This window comes from Dendrobates tinctorius, unplaced genomic scaffold, assembly GCF_039654945.1.
Source record: "Dendrobates tinctorius isolate UK_male_01 unplaced genomic scaffold, ASM3965494v1 ptg000071l, whole genome shotgun sequence".
In the NCBI taxonomy this organism is placed as follows: domain Eukaryota; kingdom Metazoa; phylum Chordata; class Amphibia; order Anura; family Dendrobatidae; genus Dendrobates; species Dendrobates tinctorius.
In genome coordinates this window covers 4,418,173-4,432,767 of record NW_027361739.1, presented here as the reverse complement: position 1 = coordinate 4,432,767, position 14,595 = coordinate 4,418,173, and positions in this window count along the sequence as shown.

The window sequence follows — 14,595 nt, the reverse complement described above, 5'->3', positions numbered from 1 at the left end:
AAAAGCAGAGGAGAAGGACAACTGAATTCCCAGCTTGGAACAGAAAGTCCTCCAAAATCTAGACACAAACTGAACTCCTCTGTCAGATACAATGTTCTCAGGAATCCCGTGCAAGCGAACCACCTGTTGCAAAAACAGGGGCACCAACTCAGAGGAAGACGGCAACTTAGAGAGTGGTACAAGATGAACCATCTTAGAGAACCTATCACAAATCACCCAAATAACAGTTATTCTTTGAGAGACCGGCATATCAGAGATAAACTCCATAGAAATATGGGTCCATGGCCTCCTGGGGACCGGCAAAGGCATCAACAACCCACTAGAGCGAGAACAAGATTTAGACCGGGAGCAAGTCCCACAGGACTGCACAAAATTCCTGACATCATGAGACAAGGTGGGCCACCAAAATGAGCGACTCACCAGATCTCTAGTACCAAAAATACCTGGATGACCAGCCAATGCAGAGCAGTGAACTTCAGACATCACTCTCTTCTTCCACTGGTCAGGAACATACAACTTTCCACTGGGACAACGCTCAGGCTTGTCCTCCTGGAACTCTTGCAGAGCAAATCTCAAATCGGGCGAGATGGCAGAAAGAACTACCCCTTCACCTAAGATGGTAGCAGGCTTGGTCACCACAGGAGAATCAGCAAAGAAGCTCCTAGAGAGGGCGTCTGCCTTGACATTCTTAGTTCCAGGAAGAAAAGAGACCACAAAATCAAAACGTGTAAAAAACAAGGCCCACCTAGCCTGTCTAGGGTTCAAGCGTTTAGCCGACTCTAGGCAAAACAAATTCTTGTGGTCAGTGAGGACCACAACTTGATGTTTAGCTCCCTCCAACCAATGTCTCCACTCCTCAAATGCCCATTTCATGGCCAACAGTTCCCGATTCCCCACATCATAGTTAGATGGAGAGAACTTTCGGGAAAAGAAAGCACAGGGATTCATCTTAGATGTCACAGGATCCTTTTGGGACAAAACAGCTCCTGCACCAATCTCAGAAGCATCCACCTCTACCTGGAACGGGAGTGAGACATCAGGTTGCCGCAAAACCGGGGCAGAGGTAAATCTTCGCTTCAGCTCCTGAAAGGAAGCAACAGCCTCCGGAGACCAATTCAACACATCAGCACCCTTCTTAGTCAGATCAGTCAATGGCTTGGCAATACTAGAAAATTTTGCTATAAATTTCCGATAAAAATTAGCAAAACCCAAAAACTTAAGGAGGGCCTTCAAATAAGTGGGCTGAACCCAATCATAAATGGCCTATACCTTGGCCAGGTCCATTTCAATAGTTGACGGAGACAAAATAAATCCCAAAAATGAAATCCTCTGTACTCCAAAAAGGCATTTCGATCCTTTGACATACAGGGAATTCTCCCTCAAGATCCAGAACACAGTCCGAACATGTTCCACATGAGAATCCCAATCCTTGGAGAAGATCAAAATATCATCCAGATAGATAATCAAAAATCTATAGACAAAGTCTCGGAAAATATTGTTCATGAAGCACTGGAAGACAGAAGGGGCATTAGTGAGCCCAAAAGGCATCACCAGGTACTCAAAATGTCCCTCCGGAGTATTAAACGCCGTCTTCCATTCATCCCCCTGCTTAATGCGGATAAGATTATACGCCCCCCTGAGGTCAAGCTTGGTAAACCAGCAAGCACCTCTAACTCTAGAGAATAGATCCGAAATCAGGGGTAACGGATACTGATATTTAATAGTAATTTTGTTGAGGGCACGATAATCAATACAAGGCCTTAAAGAACCATCCTTTTTGGCCACAAAAAAAAAAAAACGGCACCTAAGGGTGAAGAGGATGGTCTAATATGACCCTTCTCCAACGCCTCCTTAATATAGGATCGCATAGCCTCGTGCTCGGGCACAGATAAATTGAAGAGCCGACCCTTGGGAAATCTACACCCCGGGCTCAGTTCAATTGCACAGTCATAACTCCTATGAGGAGGCAAAGATGCAGACTCATTCTCACTAAATACATCATAAAAGTCCGCCAAATAGTCAGGAACATCATGCGACTGAGGAGAGGTGGATAAAACCGGAGCCTCACTAAAGGCACACCCGACAACCCCAACTCACCACAGATACAGATTTCCAATCCAAAACTGGATTATGAATTTGCAACCAGGGAAACCCCAGAACAACGGCATCATGCAGACCATGCAACACCAAAAATCTGCAATTTTCTTGATGGTCTGGGGCGACCCGCATGACCACCTGGGTCCAAAACTGAGGTTTTTTTTTCGCCAAAGGAGTAGCATCAATCCCCCTCAAAGGGATAGGCGTCTGAAGAGGTGTCATCGGAAATCCACAACGTTTATCAAAATCCAAGTCCATTAGGTTTAGCGCTGCTCCTGAATCCACAAAAGCCTTGGCGGAAAATGTGGACAGGGAGCAGATCAGAGTGCCGTAATTGCCAGAATAAACTTAGGTTGAACACCACCAACAGAAAACGTGTGTGCAAAGCGTTTCTCTCGTTTAGGACAAACAGAAATAATATGCGAGGCATCTCCACAGAAAAAACAACTTATTATGCCTTCTGAACTCCTGACGTTGCACCCTAGACAAAACCCTATCACATTGCATAGGTTCAGACGTCTGTTCAACCGGTGGCAACACCTCTCGTGCAATCCTGCGTTCACGTAAACGCCGATCAACCTGAATGGCTAATGACATAGAATCGTCCAGACCAGAGGGAACAGGAAATCCCACCATAGTATCTTTTACGGCTTCTGACAACCCTTCCGAAAGAGAGCAGCCAAGGCATTATCAATCCAGGTAGTAAGGACCGCCCACTTTCGGAACTTTTGACAGTACAACTCTGCAGAATCTCGACCCTGGTTCAATGCCAACAGGGTCTTTTCAGCCTGATCAATAGCATTAGGTTCGTCATACAACAACCCCAAGGCTTGAAAGAATGCGTTCACATTAGTCAGAATAGGATCATCTGGTTTCAAAGAAAATGCCCAATCCTGGGGATCGCCATGCAGCAAAGAGATGACAATTTTAACCTGCTGCGCGGAGCTCCCTGACGAGTTAGGCTTCAAGGCAAAAAATAATTTACAATTATTTTTGAAACTCAAAAATTTAGATCGATCCCCAAAAAATACATCAGGTGTAGGGATCTTTGGTTCAACAGCATGCGAACGAGCAAGGTAGGCGGAAATTCCCCGCACTTCCACAGCGAGCTGCTCCACATGATCAGACAATTCCTTTATCTCCATTGAGAGAAAAAAAAAAAATTCACCCTACGGCCTCAGAGATATAGAGGAAAGAATATACACACTCTTTTTTTTTTTTTTTAAACACAATTCTTTCCTGCTATTGAGTACCCTAGGATCTGCGGTATGGCGGGTGATTCTGTTATGAATGAGTCACCGTAGGAGGCAAAAACAGAAATGCTAGCTAGGTCCAGAAAACCAGAGAAGTTGGCAGCTATCGGACTGCAGACCCCTGAACCTATCAACACAACTAGCAGTAGCCGTGGGGTGTTCCTGCGATGCCCTAGACCCCTCGATCACAGCCGGAGGACTATATAGCCTAAAGACAGAAAGGGAAATCTAAACTGCCCCAGAGCAGACCCCAAAGCAAAAGGCAGCCCCCAACATATAATGACGGTGAAGCAAGAAGAAAGAACACTAACACAGACAGAAAGATAGACTGAGCAAAGACGGGGCCCAAGCTAACTAGATAGGAAAGGACAGGAAGGCTGCTGTCTGCAATCCGTGAAAAACCCTTTGAAAATAAGAGCCAACAAACTGACAGTGAAAAAGGCCCTGAAGACGCTAGGCTTCAAAAAGCTATGTCAGTACTCAGGAATATTCTGAAGACAGAGCAACCGGCAAAAGGAGATTCAGCTCACCCCAGCAGGGAATGGCAGAATCCAGAAAAGCAAGGCAAACAAAAACAAAACACAAATGCTAACAGGCAAAGCAGAAAACTTAGCTTTAGAGGAGCAGGAATCAGACTGGTCTCCTAGAAGTCCACAGAGAAATCACCCGTAGGGCCGTAGGGCATCGGCAGCCTTATATCCAGTCCGTGAGTCCACTCAGCCAGTCATCATCATCAGGCTCAGGTGCCTGATAATCAGGCTCACTACCTTTCTCCACCAGAATAGGGAGCTCACCAGACCTCAGTGACGAAGGGGAAAATGAACTGACAACAGCGCTGCTTGCCTGCAGTAAATAGGATGTGTTCCATCCATGGAACACTATGATAGGATTCATTCCATTCATAGAACACAATGCTTGGATGTGTTCTATTCCTGGAACACTTTGGATTACTGGAATAATGGGACCACGTGTCACAATGGGCAACCCAGAGTCTGTAGCAGCTGCGCAGTAGTAGTCAGCTTTAGTCTGCTGAGGGAGCCTCAGCAGACAGGTGGGGGGGATGCTCGCTCGCTCGCTCAGTATCGGCAGTTTCTCTGAGAATGGTGCACTCACTCTCTTAAGCGGTTTCCAAAGACAGATTGAATTGAAATCGGGATACACAAGTAGTGTTTTCAAAGCATTATTTGAATGCTTTTTTCAAATGTCGCTGCTCTGCAATTAGTTTTTCTTGGTCCAAGTTGCACATTTCCAATTCCTTAGCCTTGATTTAACTTGAACAACTCTTCTACTACAGCAAGTGCTATTCACCTCTATATGGAAGGCATTGCACTGTATTCAATCTGTCATTTAATTAACGATCTATCTTGTCCTTTGCTGCTTGGTAGGTACAGGTGTGATAAGCTGCAGTAATGTGTTTGGCTTTGGATAGCTACATTTCTGCACACCCACCTGCTACAAGGCCTGCAGCCCCTTCCCCTCAGTACTTCCCCAGCCTTAATTCAAGCATTCAATTCCTACCACATCCCTCATGCAATGATATGTCATTTCATTTTTGAAACATTGTCCCCCTCTTGTGGCCTTTCAACTTTGAAATTTACTGTTCAATTTTGAATGAATACCCGACATTGCCATTTCTGTGTGTGTTTCCACTATTACTCCCCAGCAACAGGCCCGCTGTCTTGGGGTCATACTTGATTCCGAGCTTTCCTTTGCCCCCCACATTCGATCACTGGCTCGCTCTTGTCATCTGCACCTCAAAAACATTTCTAGAATTCGACCTTTTCTTACCTTTGACTCTGCAAAAACTCTTACTGTTTCTCTTATTCATTCTCGTCTCGACTATTGTAACTCTCTTCTAATCGGTCTCCCTCTTACCAAACTCTCCCCTCTCCAATCTGTCTTGAATGCTGCAGCCAGGATCATATTCCTCACCAATCGTTAACCGATGCCTCTACCTTGTGCCAGTCATTACACTGGCTACCCATCCACTCCAGAATTCAGTATAAACTTATTACCCTCACTCACAAAGCCCTCCATGGCTCAGCACCACCCTACATCTCCTCCCTTGTTTCAGTATACCATCCTACCCGCACCCTCCGTTCTGCTGATGACCTGAGGTTAGTATCCTCAATAGTCAGAACCTCCCACTCCCGTCTCCAAGACTTTACACGTGCCGCGCCAATTCTTTGGAATGCACTTCCCAGGTCAATACGATTAGTCCCCAATCCCCACAATTTTAAACGTGTCCTGAAAACGCATTTATTCAGACTGGCCTACCACCTCAACACATTAACCTAATCTATCCCTGTGTGGCAGAGCCAAAAGTTTTACCATAACCAGGTTCCCCGCATCATTCTCCCACATGCTTTATGCATCCATTAGCCCTCTGTGTCCGTACTGTCACACACCTAACATTATGGCTGGTCCATACAATCAGGGCAACTGTTGCCACCCACCTTTCGTGTCTACCTCTTTCCTCATAGACTGTAAGCTTGCGAGCAGGGCCCTCTTTCCTCTTGGTATTTGTTATAATCTACTGTATGTGATTATTGTTATGCTGTAATGTCTATTGTCTGTACAAAACCCCTCTGAAATGTAAAGTGCTGCGGAATATGTCGGCACTATAAAAATAAAATTTATTATTATTATTATGGTTTCCAAAGAAAGAAGGTCGCACTCTGCGAGATAATAGTGAAGATTTATTGACACATAATTACATGTCACGTCGGGGATGTGATAACAAGAGTGTCAAGTGGCTGACAACGGCCGTTTCGCGTTTCAGTGGCTTACATTGAATAAAAAAATGGACAGTAAATTGTTACCGATGCAGGCAGAGATTAAATTAAGGAAACGAGACAAATTTTTACGTGATAAAAATGATTTTTTGAATGGTCAGATATTCAGCTGGAATAAGCAACGAATGAATGCACATACTGGACAATCAGGAAAAGGGAAATATAAGCGCCATTTCCACAAACAGAATCATGCACCAATTAGGAGAGATTATTTGACAACGGATTCTGATTCAAGCATGGGAGAAGGTGTTAGTTTATCCATGATTCCATCTGATCAGCAAGCATCAGCAGAGGCAGGTGCGTCTGGATCACACATCCCTTTAGGCGGAGGATCAGAAGAGGAAGGAGGAAGACCTTATGGACAAAATCGCAAGAGAAAACAGGTTTCATGGAGACCAAGACGTTAAGGGACACATCATTGCTTGCAGTAATTAATCTAACCGATCATGTGTTACAAGATTCTCATTATTCATTACTAGCTAAGGGTCTTAATTTTTGTATACCAGGTAATTTTGATTTGACAGAATTTAAGATTGATTTGTTTAAATCTATTAGGAAGATGCACCTACATAAGCATTTTTTATTCAAATCACCTACTGACACTCCATTATCAGGGGAGGTACAATGTGAAGTGGGTCCTTTGGGATTTATGGCAGGAGTAGGTACTTTGGCAGAAGTGCATGAAGACGCTGCATTATTGTTGAGCATTACTGAACCTGAGGGTGATTTTCCACAAATGATTAAAACCCCATTCTTAGGGGGTGTAACATCCCAATATATGCCCCCTGTCTCCCCAGGAAACCTAATCGATTTATTTGAGATGTTAGTCATTAAAGATGTAGAGGCATTAGTATATCCTATAGCACCTTCGAATTTAACAGTGGCAGAGAAGCAAGCAATGAGAGAAATCAGAGATTGGACGGACACAGTAGTGAGACCATCAGATAAAGGAGGGAATACTGTTTTTTTGCCCAGAGAAATGTATTTAGCAGAAGCCCATCGACAATTATCAGATACAGTAACATACACTAAATTGGTGGGAGATCCTACCCCTAAATATATGAGACTTGAGGTCTTTACTTAGGCAGTATGTTATAAAAAATACTATTTCTGAAAAAAAGGCAGAAAAATTATTACCTGAATTTCCCACACGTCCTCACTGGTACCACGTACCAAAATTACATAAATCCCTCTCTTGTCCTCCAGGTCGCCCCATTATTTCTGGGATAGGATCAGTGACGGAGGCACTTTCACAATATGTAGATTGGTTACTACGACCTCTGCTCACTCAGATCCCGTCTAACATAAGAGACACAAAAGCTTTTTTAGAAGTAATACATGAGTTTGGTTGGCAACCTGGCTTTTTCCTAACATCAATAGATGTAGAGAGTCTGTATACAAGGATTCCTCAACAATTGGGAGTTGACACTATTAGAGAGATATTAGGTACCATAGGGAAAGAACAAGGTTTTATTGATTTTGTCTGTGATGCATTGAGTTTTATTTTAACACACAATGCCTTCACTTTTGATTCAAAATGGTATTGTCAAAATGTGGGAACAGCGATGGGTACACCAGTATCTTGTACGTTTGCGAATCTGTTTTTGGGAGCTTTCGAGGAGAAATATATTTACAACATGCAAAAATATTTTAGACATATTAGACTATACCTCAGATATGTGGACGATGTGTTCATAATTTGGGACGGTACAGAAGATATATTTGTGGAATTTGTTAATTATCTCAATGATGTGAACCAAATGAATATGGTATTCACCCATAAATTTGGAGGTGTTAAATTAGAGTTTTTAGATGTCCTGTTGGAGATCAAAGATGATACTATTTGTACTTCGGTTTTTAGGAAACCTATAGCCACCAATTCCATATTGCGGTTTGATAGCTATCATCCCACACATACCGTTAATTCAGTACCATATAGTCAATTTTTGCGAATATTTCGTTTGAATAATACAGTGGAGGGTCGGGAACGACAATCCAGAGAACTATATGAGAGATTGAGGCAACGAGGATATCCTGACCATTTATTGGACACCACACTTCAACAAGTGAGATCACATTGGGATGACAGCAGGAGATGTGTAGTTTATCAACAGAGTAAAGAGAGTAAGAAGGAAAAGAGATTCACCTTTTGTTTCCGTTATGGTCCGATGGATAGGCAGATTAGATCGGTAATTAGGAAACACTGGCACATTTTGGAACAAGATAGAGAGCTGTTTGATATAGTGTCAAGAGGACCACTCATTTCTAGTAAACGTAGTACAAGGATTGGGGATGTTCTAGTGCAGAACCGGTTAATAACTCCACGTGATACATGGTTGAATCAAGGAATACCTAAGGGAAATTATAAATGTGGACAATGTCCTTATTGTAGATATCATTGCACTGACCATATACTACAAATAGGTGCGGTTACACATACAGTGTCCAGTCTACTTACATGTAAGACCGATCATGTGGTTTATGTCATCTTCTGTACATGTCGATTTTTTTACATAGGAAAGACAATACGTCCACTCTATGTTCGATTTCGGGAACACTTCAAGTCGATAACAACGGGAAAAGGAGTGCCACGTCTTATTGATCATGTTAGGACTGTACATGGGATGGATCCAGGTGTCCTTTCTTTTGCTGGTATTGAAAAAGTCATGTTACCCCCACAAGGAGGGAATTTGAATAAATTATTATTGAAGCGGGAATCCTAATGGATTATGGATACACGGGCAACTGGTCCCATAGGTTTCAATGATAAAATAGATATGGCCATTTTTTTGTGATAACTGATTTAAATAATGCATTTCTTTTTCCGTAAATACTGGCAGGTTATAAATTAAGGACAAATAGACAAATATCTAGGGGATAATGTAAATTATTGGTGTTAAGTAATACATATCTCATAAAAAAATATAATTAAAAAAATATATAGGTATTTCCTTAATTGGTTAGTTCTGAATCATGCGGTATAATTTGCCCTAAAATCGTTTTAACAAGGACAATACAATGGGCTTAGATCATCATTGTGACATAAATGGCCAAAAGATTGGTGTCAGTAATTTTTTATTTTAATTACTGGAGCCATGGTAAAATTGCATATATATATCTTGATTAGATCATAATGTATGGAAGCACACACTTCCTATGGATTTAGTATCATGCAGCTCTCGGATTTATACTAATAAGCTGTTTCCTTTGGAACAGATTACCCAGAAGGGTTAATTTGATAATAGGGGTCCTTTAGTTATGTTGATAATCACTCAATAGTCCTTGTAATATTTGTCTTTATATGTAAGATTATTGTTCCCGCTGCAGCGGTGAAATATGTGTGTTTTTTATATGTTTGCACTGAGCACCTGTCTGTTTTACTTGTTAGTTATACAGCGGCTGAGGTAGGAGGAGTGACTGGATGACATGATTTGCTTAAGAATCCGTCATTTCCCCCTGCACTTTGACCCGTGGAAGCGCTCGAGTAGCGCGAAACGGCCGTTGTCAGCCACTTGACACTCTTGTTATCACATCCCCGACGTGACATGTAATTATGTGTCAATAAATCTTCACTATTATCTCGCAGAGTGCGACCTTCTTTCTTTGGAAACCACAAGTGATTTGTTATGAGGTCAAGCACCCGGGAATCCTCCATGTGAGCTCACCGCCTGCTGCAAGCCACGGATCCTAGCACGGTAACAGCGGTGCCGCCCGCTTCTTCTTCTTTTTTATTATTATTATTATAATGAATTCATATATGAATTAAATGGAAAAGCAACAATTTATCTGGCGAGTTATTTGAATGTTTGGCCTACGTCCACCTGTCTGACAGACGGTATTCTAGTGGCTTGTAGCAGCTGCAGCAGCTAGGTGCGCTGCTTGCCTGCAGTAAATAGGATGTGTTCCATCCATGGAACACTATGATAGGATTCATTCCATTCATAGAACACAATGCTTGGATGTGTTCTATTCCTGGAATACTTTGGAACTTTGGATCACTGGAACAATGGGACCACGTGTCACAATGGGCAACCCAGAGTCTGTAGCAGCTGCGCAGTAGTAGTCAGCTTCAGTCTGCTGAGGGAGCCTCAGCAGACAGGTGGGGGGGATGCTCACTCGCTCAGTATCGGCAGTTTCTCTGAGAATGGTGCACTCACTCTCTTAAGCGGTTTCCAAAGACAGATTGAATTGAAATCGGGATACACAAGTAGTGTTTTCAAAGCATTATTTGAATGCTTTTTTCAAATGTCGCTGCTCTGCAATTAGTTTTTCTTGGTCCAAGTTGCACATTTCCATTTCCTTAGCCTTGATTTAACTTGACCAACTCTTCTACTACAGCAAGTGCTATTCACCTCTATATGGAAGGCATTGCACTGTATTCAATCTGTCATTTAATTAACTGTTATGCCGCACTCAGCAGGAGGCGGGGCTTAGGCCCCGACGTCACTCCCTCCGGTACAGCGGTCCCTTGGGGGTCCCCGTCAGGTGCGCACGCGCAGCTCTCGTCCCCTGGTCTCCTCCTCCATGTCACGTTTGCGCTTGCGCGCTCCTGTCAGTGCTGTATAGGGCTCGGTCCTCTCTATGGTAATGGAGGACCTGACCCGGAACCTGTAGTGGTCATGTGCTTTCTGGCTAGGTCCTGACCCGGAACCAGTAGTAGTCATGTGTTATATCAGATGACCTCCCCCTAGGGGAGGTGCCTGATTATTGTTGTGCTTCCTGGCTGGGTCAGCTGTGTCGCAGCCTGGCTGTGTGCTGTTCTCAGGTCCTCTGCCTGTCTGCTATTCTGTGGTGCTCCTAGCACTTGCTCTGAACCCTTGTTGCTTCATGCTCAGTTGTGCCTCCTGGCACATTCTCTCGTATTCTGTCCCTTGTATCTTGCTCAGTCGTGCCTCCTGGCATTCACTCTATTTCTGTTTTCTGTTACACCTCCTTGTACGACTGCTGTCTCATTCTGTACCCTGTCGTGCTCCTTTCACGCATCCTGCTTTGTTTACCTCCGGATGTGTTACTCGCTACACGCCTAATGTGCCCACGTGTACCCGTCTTGCACTATCCTGTATTCAGCGCACTCCTGTGTATTCTCCTGTGTTCCCTAGTATCCTGCACCCTCCAGTCACACAGTCTCGTTATCTCCTGTGAGCCGGCCGCCTGGTGCCAGCAGTCGTGGTATCGTATCCCCTGGGGCTTGCTCCTGACACTCCCTGTATACGGGGTGGTCCTCACTAGGCTAGCTCGCCCTGGGAGGGTTGGTGCCGCGACCCAGAGGGTCCACTCTAGGAGTCGCTAACACTCTAACACTCTAACAGTATAATCAGGCCATGGACCCTGCTGGTACTGCGGCTTCTGTCCAAAAGGAGCTAACTTTCCTCCGGGAAAACCAGATTAGGATTATGGCATTTCTCAAGTCCATGCAGTCTGGTTTATCTGCCTCTCAGTCCTCTGAGCCTGGGAATGGTGCCCAGTTGGCTAGTCTCCAGCAGGAACTTGCGCAGCAACGTGACTCCCAGGCTCAGATTCTCAACTATATAGCATCGGTAGATAATCGGCTCTTTTCCATACAATCTGCCCAGGCCATGCTTCCACACTCGCTTCCGCGCCTATGCAAGCCACCCCGGTATAGTGGTGACCCTGTATTGTGTCGCGGGTTCTTGAACCAATGTCGTTTGCATTTTGAGTTTTTGCCGCAGCATTACCCCACCGATCGTGCTAAAATAGCATTTATAGTTTCGCACTTAGAGGGTAAGGCGCTTGCGTGGGTGAATCCCCTTTGGGAGCGTGATGACCCGCTCGTCGCTCAGCTTTCCATCTTTTTGGACACTTTCCGTAAGGTGTTCGACGAGCCGGGTCGCCTTGCTTCCACCACTGAGTCCCTGTTTAATCTTCATCAAGGTTCTCTATCGGTTGGACAATACGCGATATGTTTTCGCACTTTGTCCTCTGAGCTAGGTTGGAATAATAATGCCCTCGTAGGGGCCTTTTGGCGTGGTCTGTCCGGTCGGATCAAAGACGAACTGGCGGGCCGAGATACCCCTACCAATTTGAAGGATCTTATCTCTCTCGCGACACGCATTGATTTGCGCTTCCAGGAGCGCACCCGCGAGTCAGCCAGAGAGAGGGTCCTCTCGCCTTTCTTCGTCCACTCGCAGTTTTTCTCAGCCGTTACCCGAGTTATCTTCGGCAGATCCGGTACCTGAGCCTATGCAGGTGGATCGCCTCCAGATAGCTCAACGGCGTCGTGTGAAAAGGCAGGCAAAAGGGCTCTGTTTCTATTGTGGGGATGCCTCCCACTTTCTACGCTCATGTCCCAAGAGACCGGGGAAGTCTCTCCGCCTGGGACTGTTAAGTGAGGTCTCCTCAAGCGTATGTGATTCCTCTCTACCCCTGACTGTGCCTCTTTCCCTGAATTTTGGTTTCGAGACTTTTACTGTGAAAGCTATTGTGGACTCTGGGGCAGTGGGTAACTTTATTAGTCTCGAGGCAGTTAAGAAGTTTCGTATTCCTGTCAGATCCCTGGAGTCTCCTAGGTCAGTAGTTCCTGTCGACGGTAAGCCCTTGCAGGACACCGTTAACCAGGTCACTGAGGAAGTTGAGTTGCAGATTGGCACATGTCATCGGGAGCGGATCTCCTTCCACGTATTGCCGACTTCGCCTCATACCCTTCTTCTTGGCCTTCCTTGGTTACGTGTTCATGGGCCGACCCTGGACTGGCAATCCGGTGACATACTTCGTTGGGGACCGTCCTGTCAAAAGAGTTGCCTGCTGTTCGTTCATCCGAAGAACCCTGCGTGCTCGTCTTCGACGGTTACAGGTCCGCCGTCCGCCACCCCGTCTGTGACTTGTGACATTGTCGAGAAGGAGGCTGAGAGTCAGTCTCCACATCCGTCAAGCAACCCGTCTGTGACTTGTGACATTGTCGAGAAGGAGGCTGAGAGTCAGTCTCCACATCCGTCAAGCAACCCGTCTGTGACTTGTGACATTGTCGAGAAGGAGGCTGAGAGTCAGTCTCCACATCCGTCAAGCAAACCGTCTGTGACTTGTGACATTGTCGAGAAGGAGGCTGAGAGTCAGTCTCCACCCCCGTCAAGTGACCGGCTCAAGGTAATTACCGTAGCTTCCGTCAAGTTGACGCCCCAGCGCCCAGGGGAGACCTTTGTGTCTAAAGGTAACCGTAAAGGTGTGTTATCCTGGGGACAGTCTTCTCCGGCTGCCGGCCATGTTGGTGCCAAGAGGACACTCTCCCGTTTATCCCACGATTACTGGTGGCCGTCTATTGCTCAGGACGTCAAAGACTTCGTGGCTGCTTGTCCATCGTGTGCCAAGAAGAGACTTCCCAAGCAACCATCCTCCGACAGCTCGCCTCTTAAGGATGAATTGACTTCCAATGACTGCACCACCGCTTCGGCCTACGACCATATCAGTGTGCCTCTGCCGGTTCGGCTTGTCTCGGGAATACCTGCCTCCGACTCTCTGTCCGTGGAGTTCTCCAGGGTATGGCAGGAGACCGAATTTTCTCGTATTGAGACTCTGGATCTGAGTGGTCCTCATGCAGTTAGGAAGTGTCTGGATCCCGCTCCTAGTGTCAAGGTGCTATTTTCCAGTTCTAGAGAGAGGGGGCTTAAAGGAGGGGGTACTGTTATGCCGCACTCACCAGGAGGCGGGACTTCGGCCCCGACATCACTCCCTCTGGTACGGCGGTCCCTCGGGGGTCCCCGTCGGGTGCGCACGCGCAGCTCTCGTCCCCGGGTCTCCTCCTCCATGTCACATTTGCGCTTGCGCGCTCCTGTCAGTGCTGTATAGGGCTCGGTCCTCTCTATGGTAATGGAGGACCTGACCCGGAACCTGTAGTGGTCATGTGCTTTCTGGCTAGGTCCTGACCCGGAACCAGTAGTAGTCATGTGCTATATCAGACGACCTCCCCCTATGGGAGGTAACTGATTATTGTTGTGCTTCCTGGCTGGGTCAGCTGTGTCCCAGCCTAGCTGTGCGCTGTTCTCAGGTCCTCTGCCTGTCTGCTATTCTGTGGTGCTCCTAGCACTTGCTCTGAACCCTTGTTGCTTCATGCTCAGTTGTGCCTCCTGGCACATTCTCTCGTATTCTGTCCCTTGTATCTTGCTCAGTCGTGCCTCCTGGCATTCACTCTATTTCTGTGTTCTGTTACACCTCCTTGTACGACTGCTGTCTCATTCTGTACCCTGTCGTGCTCCTTTCACGCATCCTGCTTTGTTTACCTCCGGATGTGTTACTCGCTACACGCCTAATGTGCCCACGTGTACCCGTCTTGCACTATCCTGTATTCAGCGCACTCCCGTGTATTCTCCTGTGTTCCCTAGTATCCTGCACCCTCCAGTCACACAGTCTCGTTATCTCCTGTGAGCCGGCTGCCTGGTGCCAGCAGTCGTGGTATCGTATCCCCTGGGGCTTGCTCCTGACACTCCCTGTATAGGGGG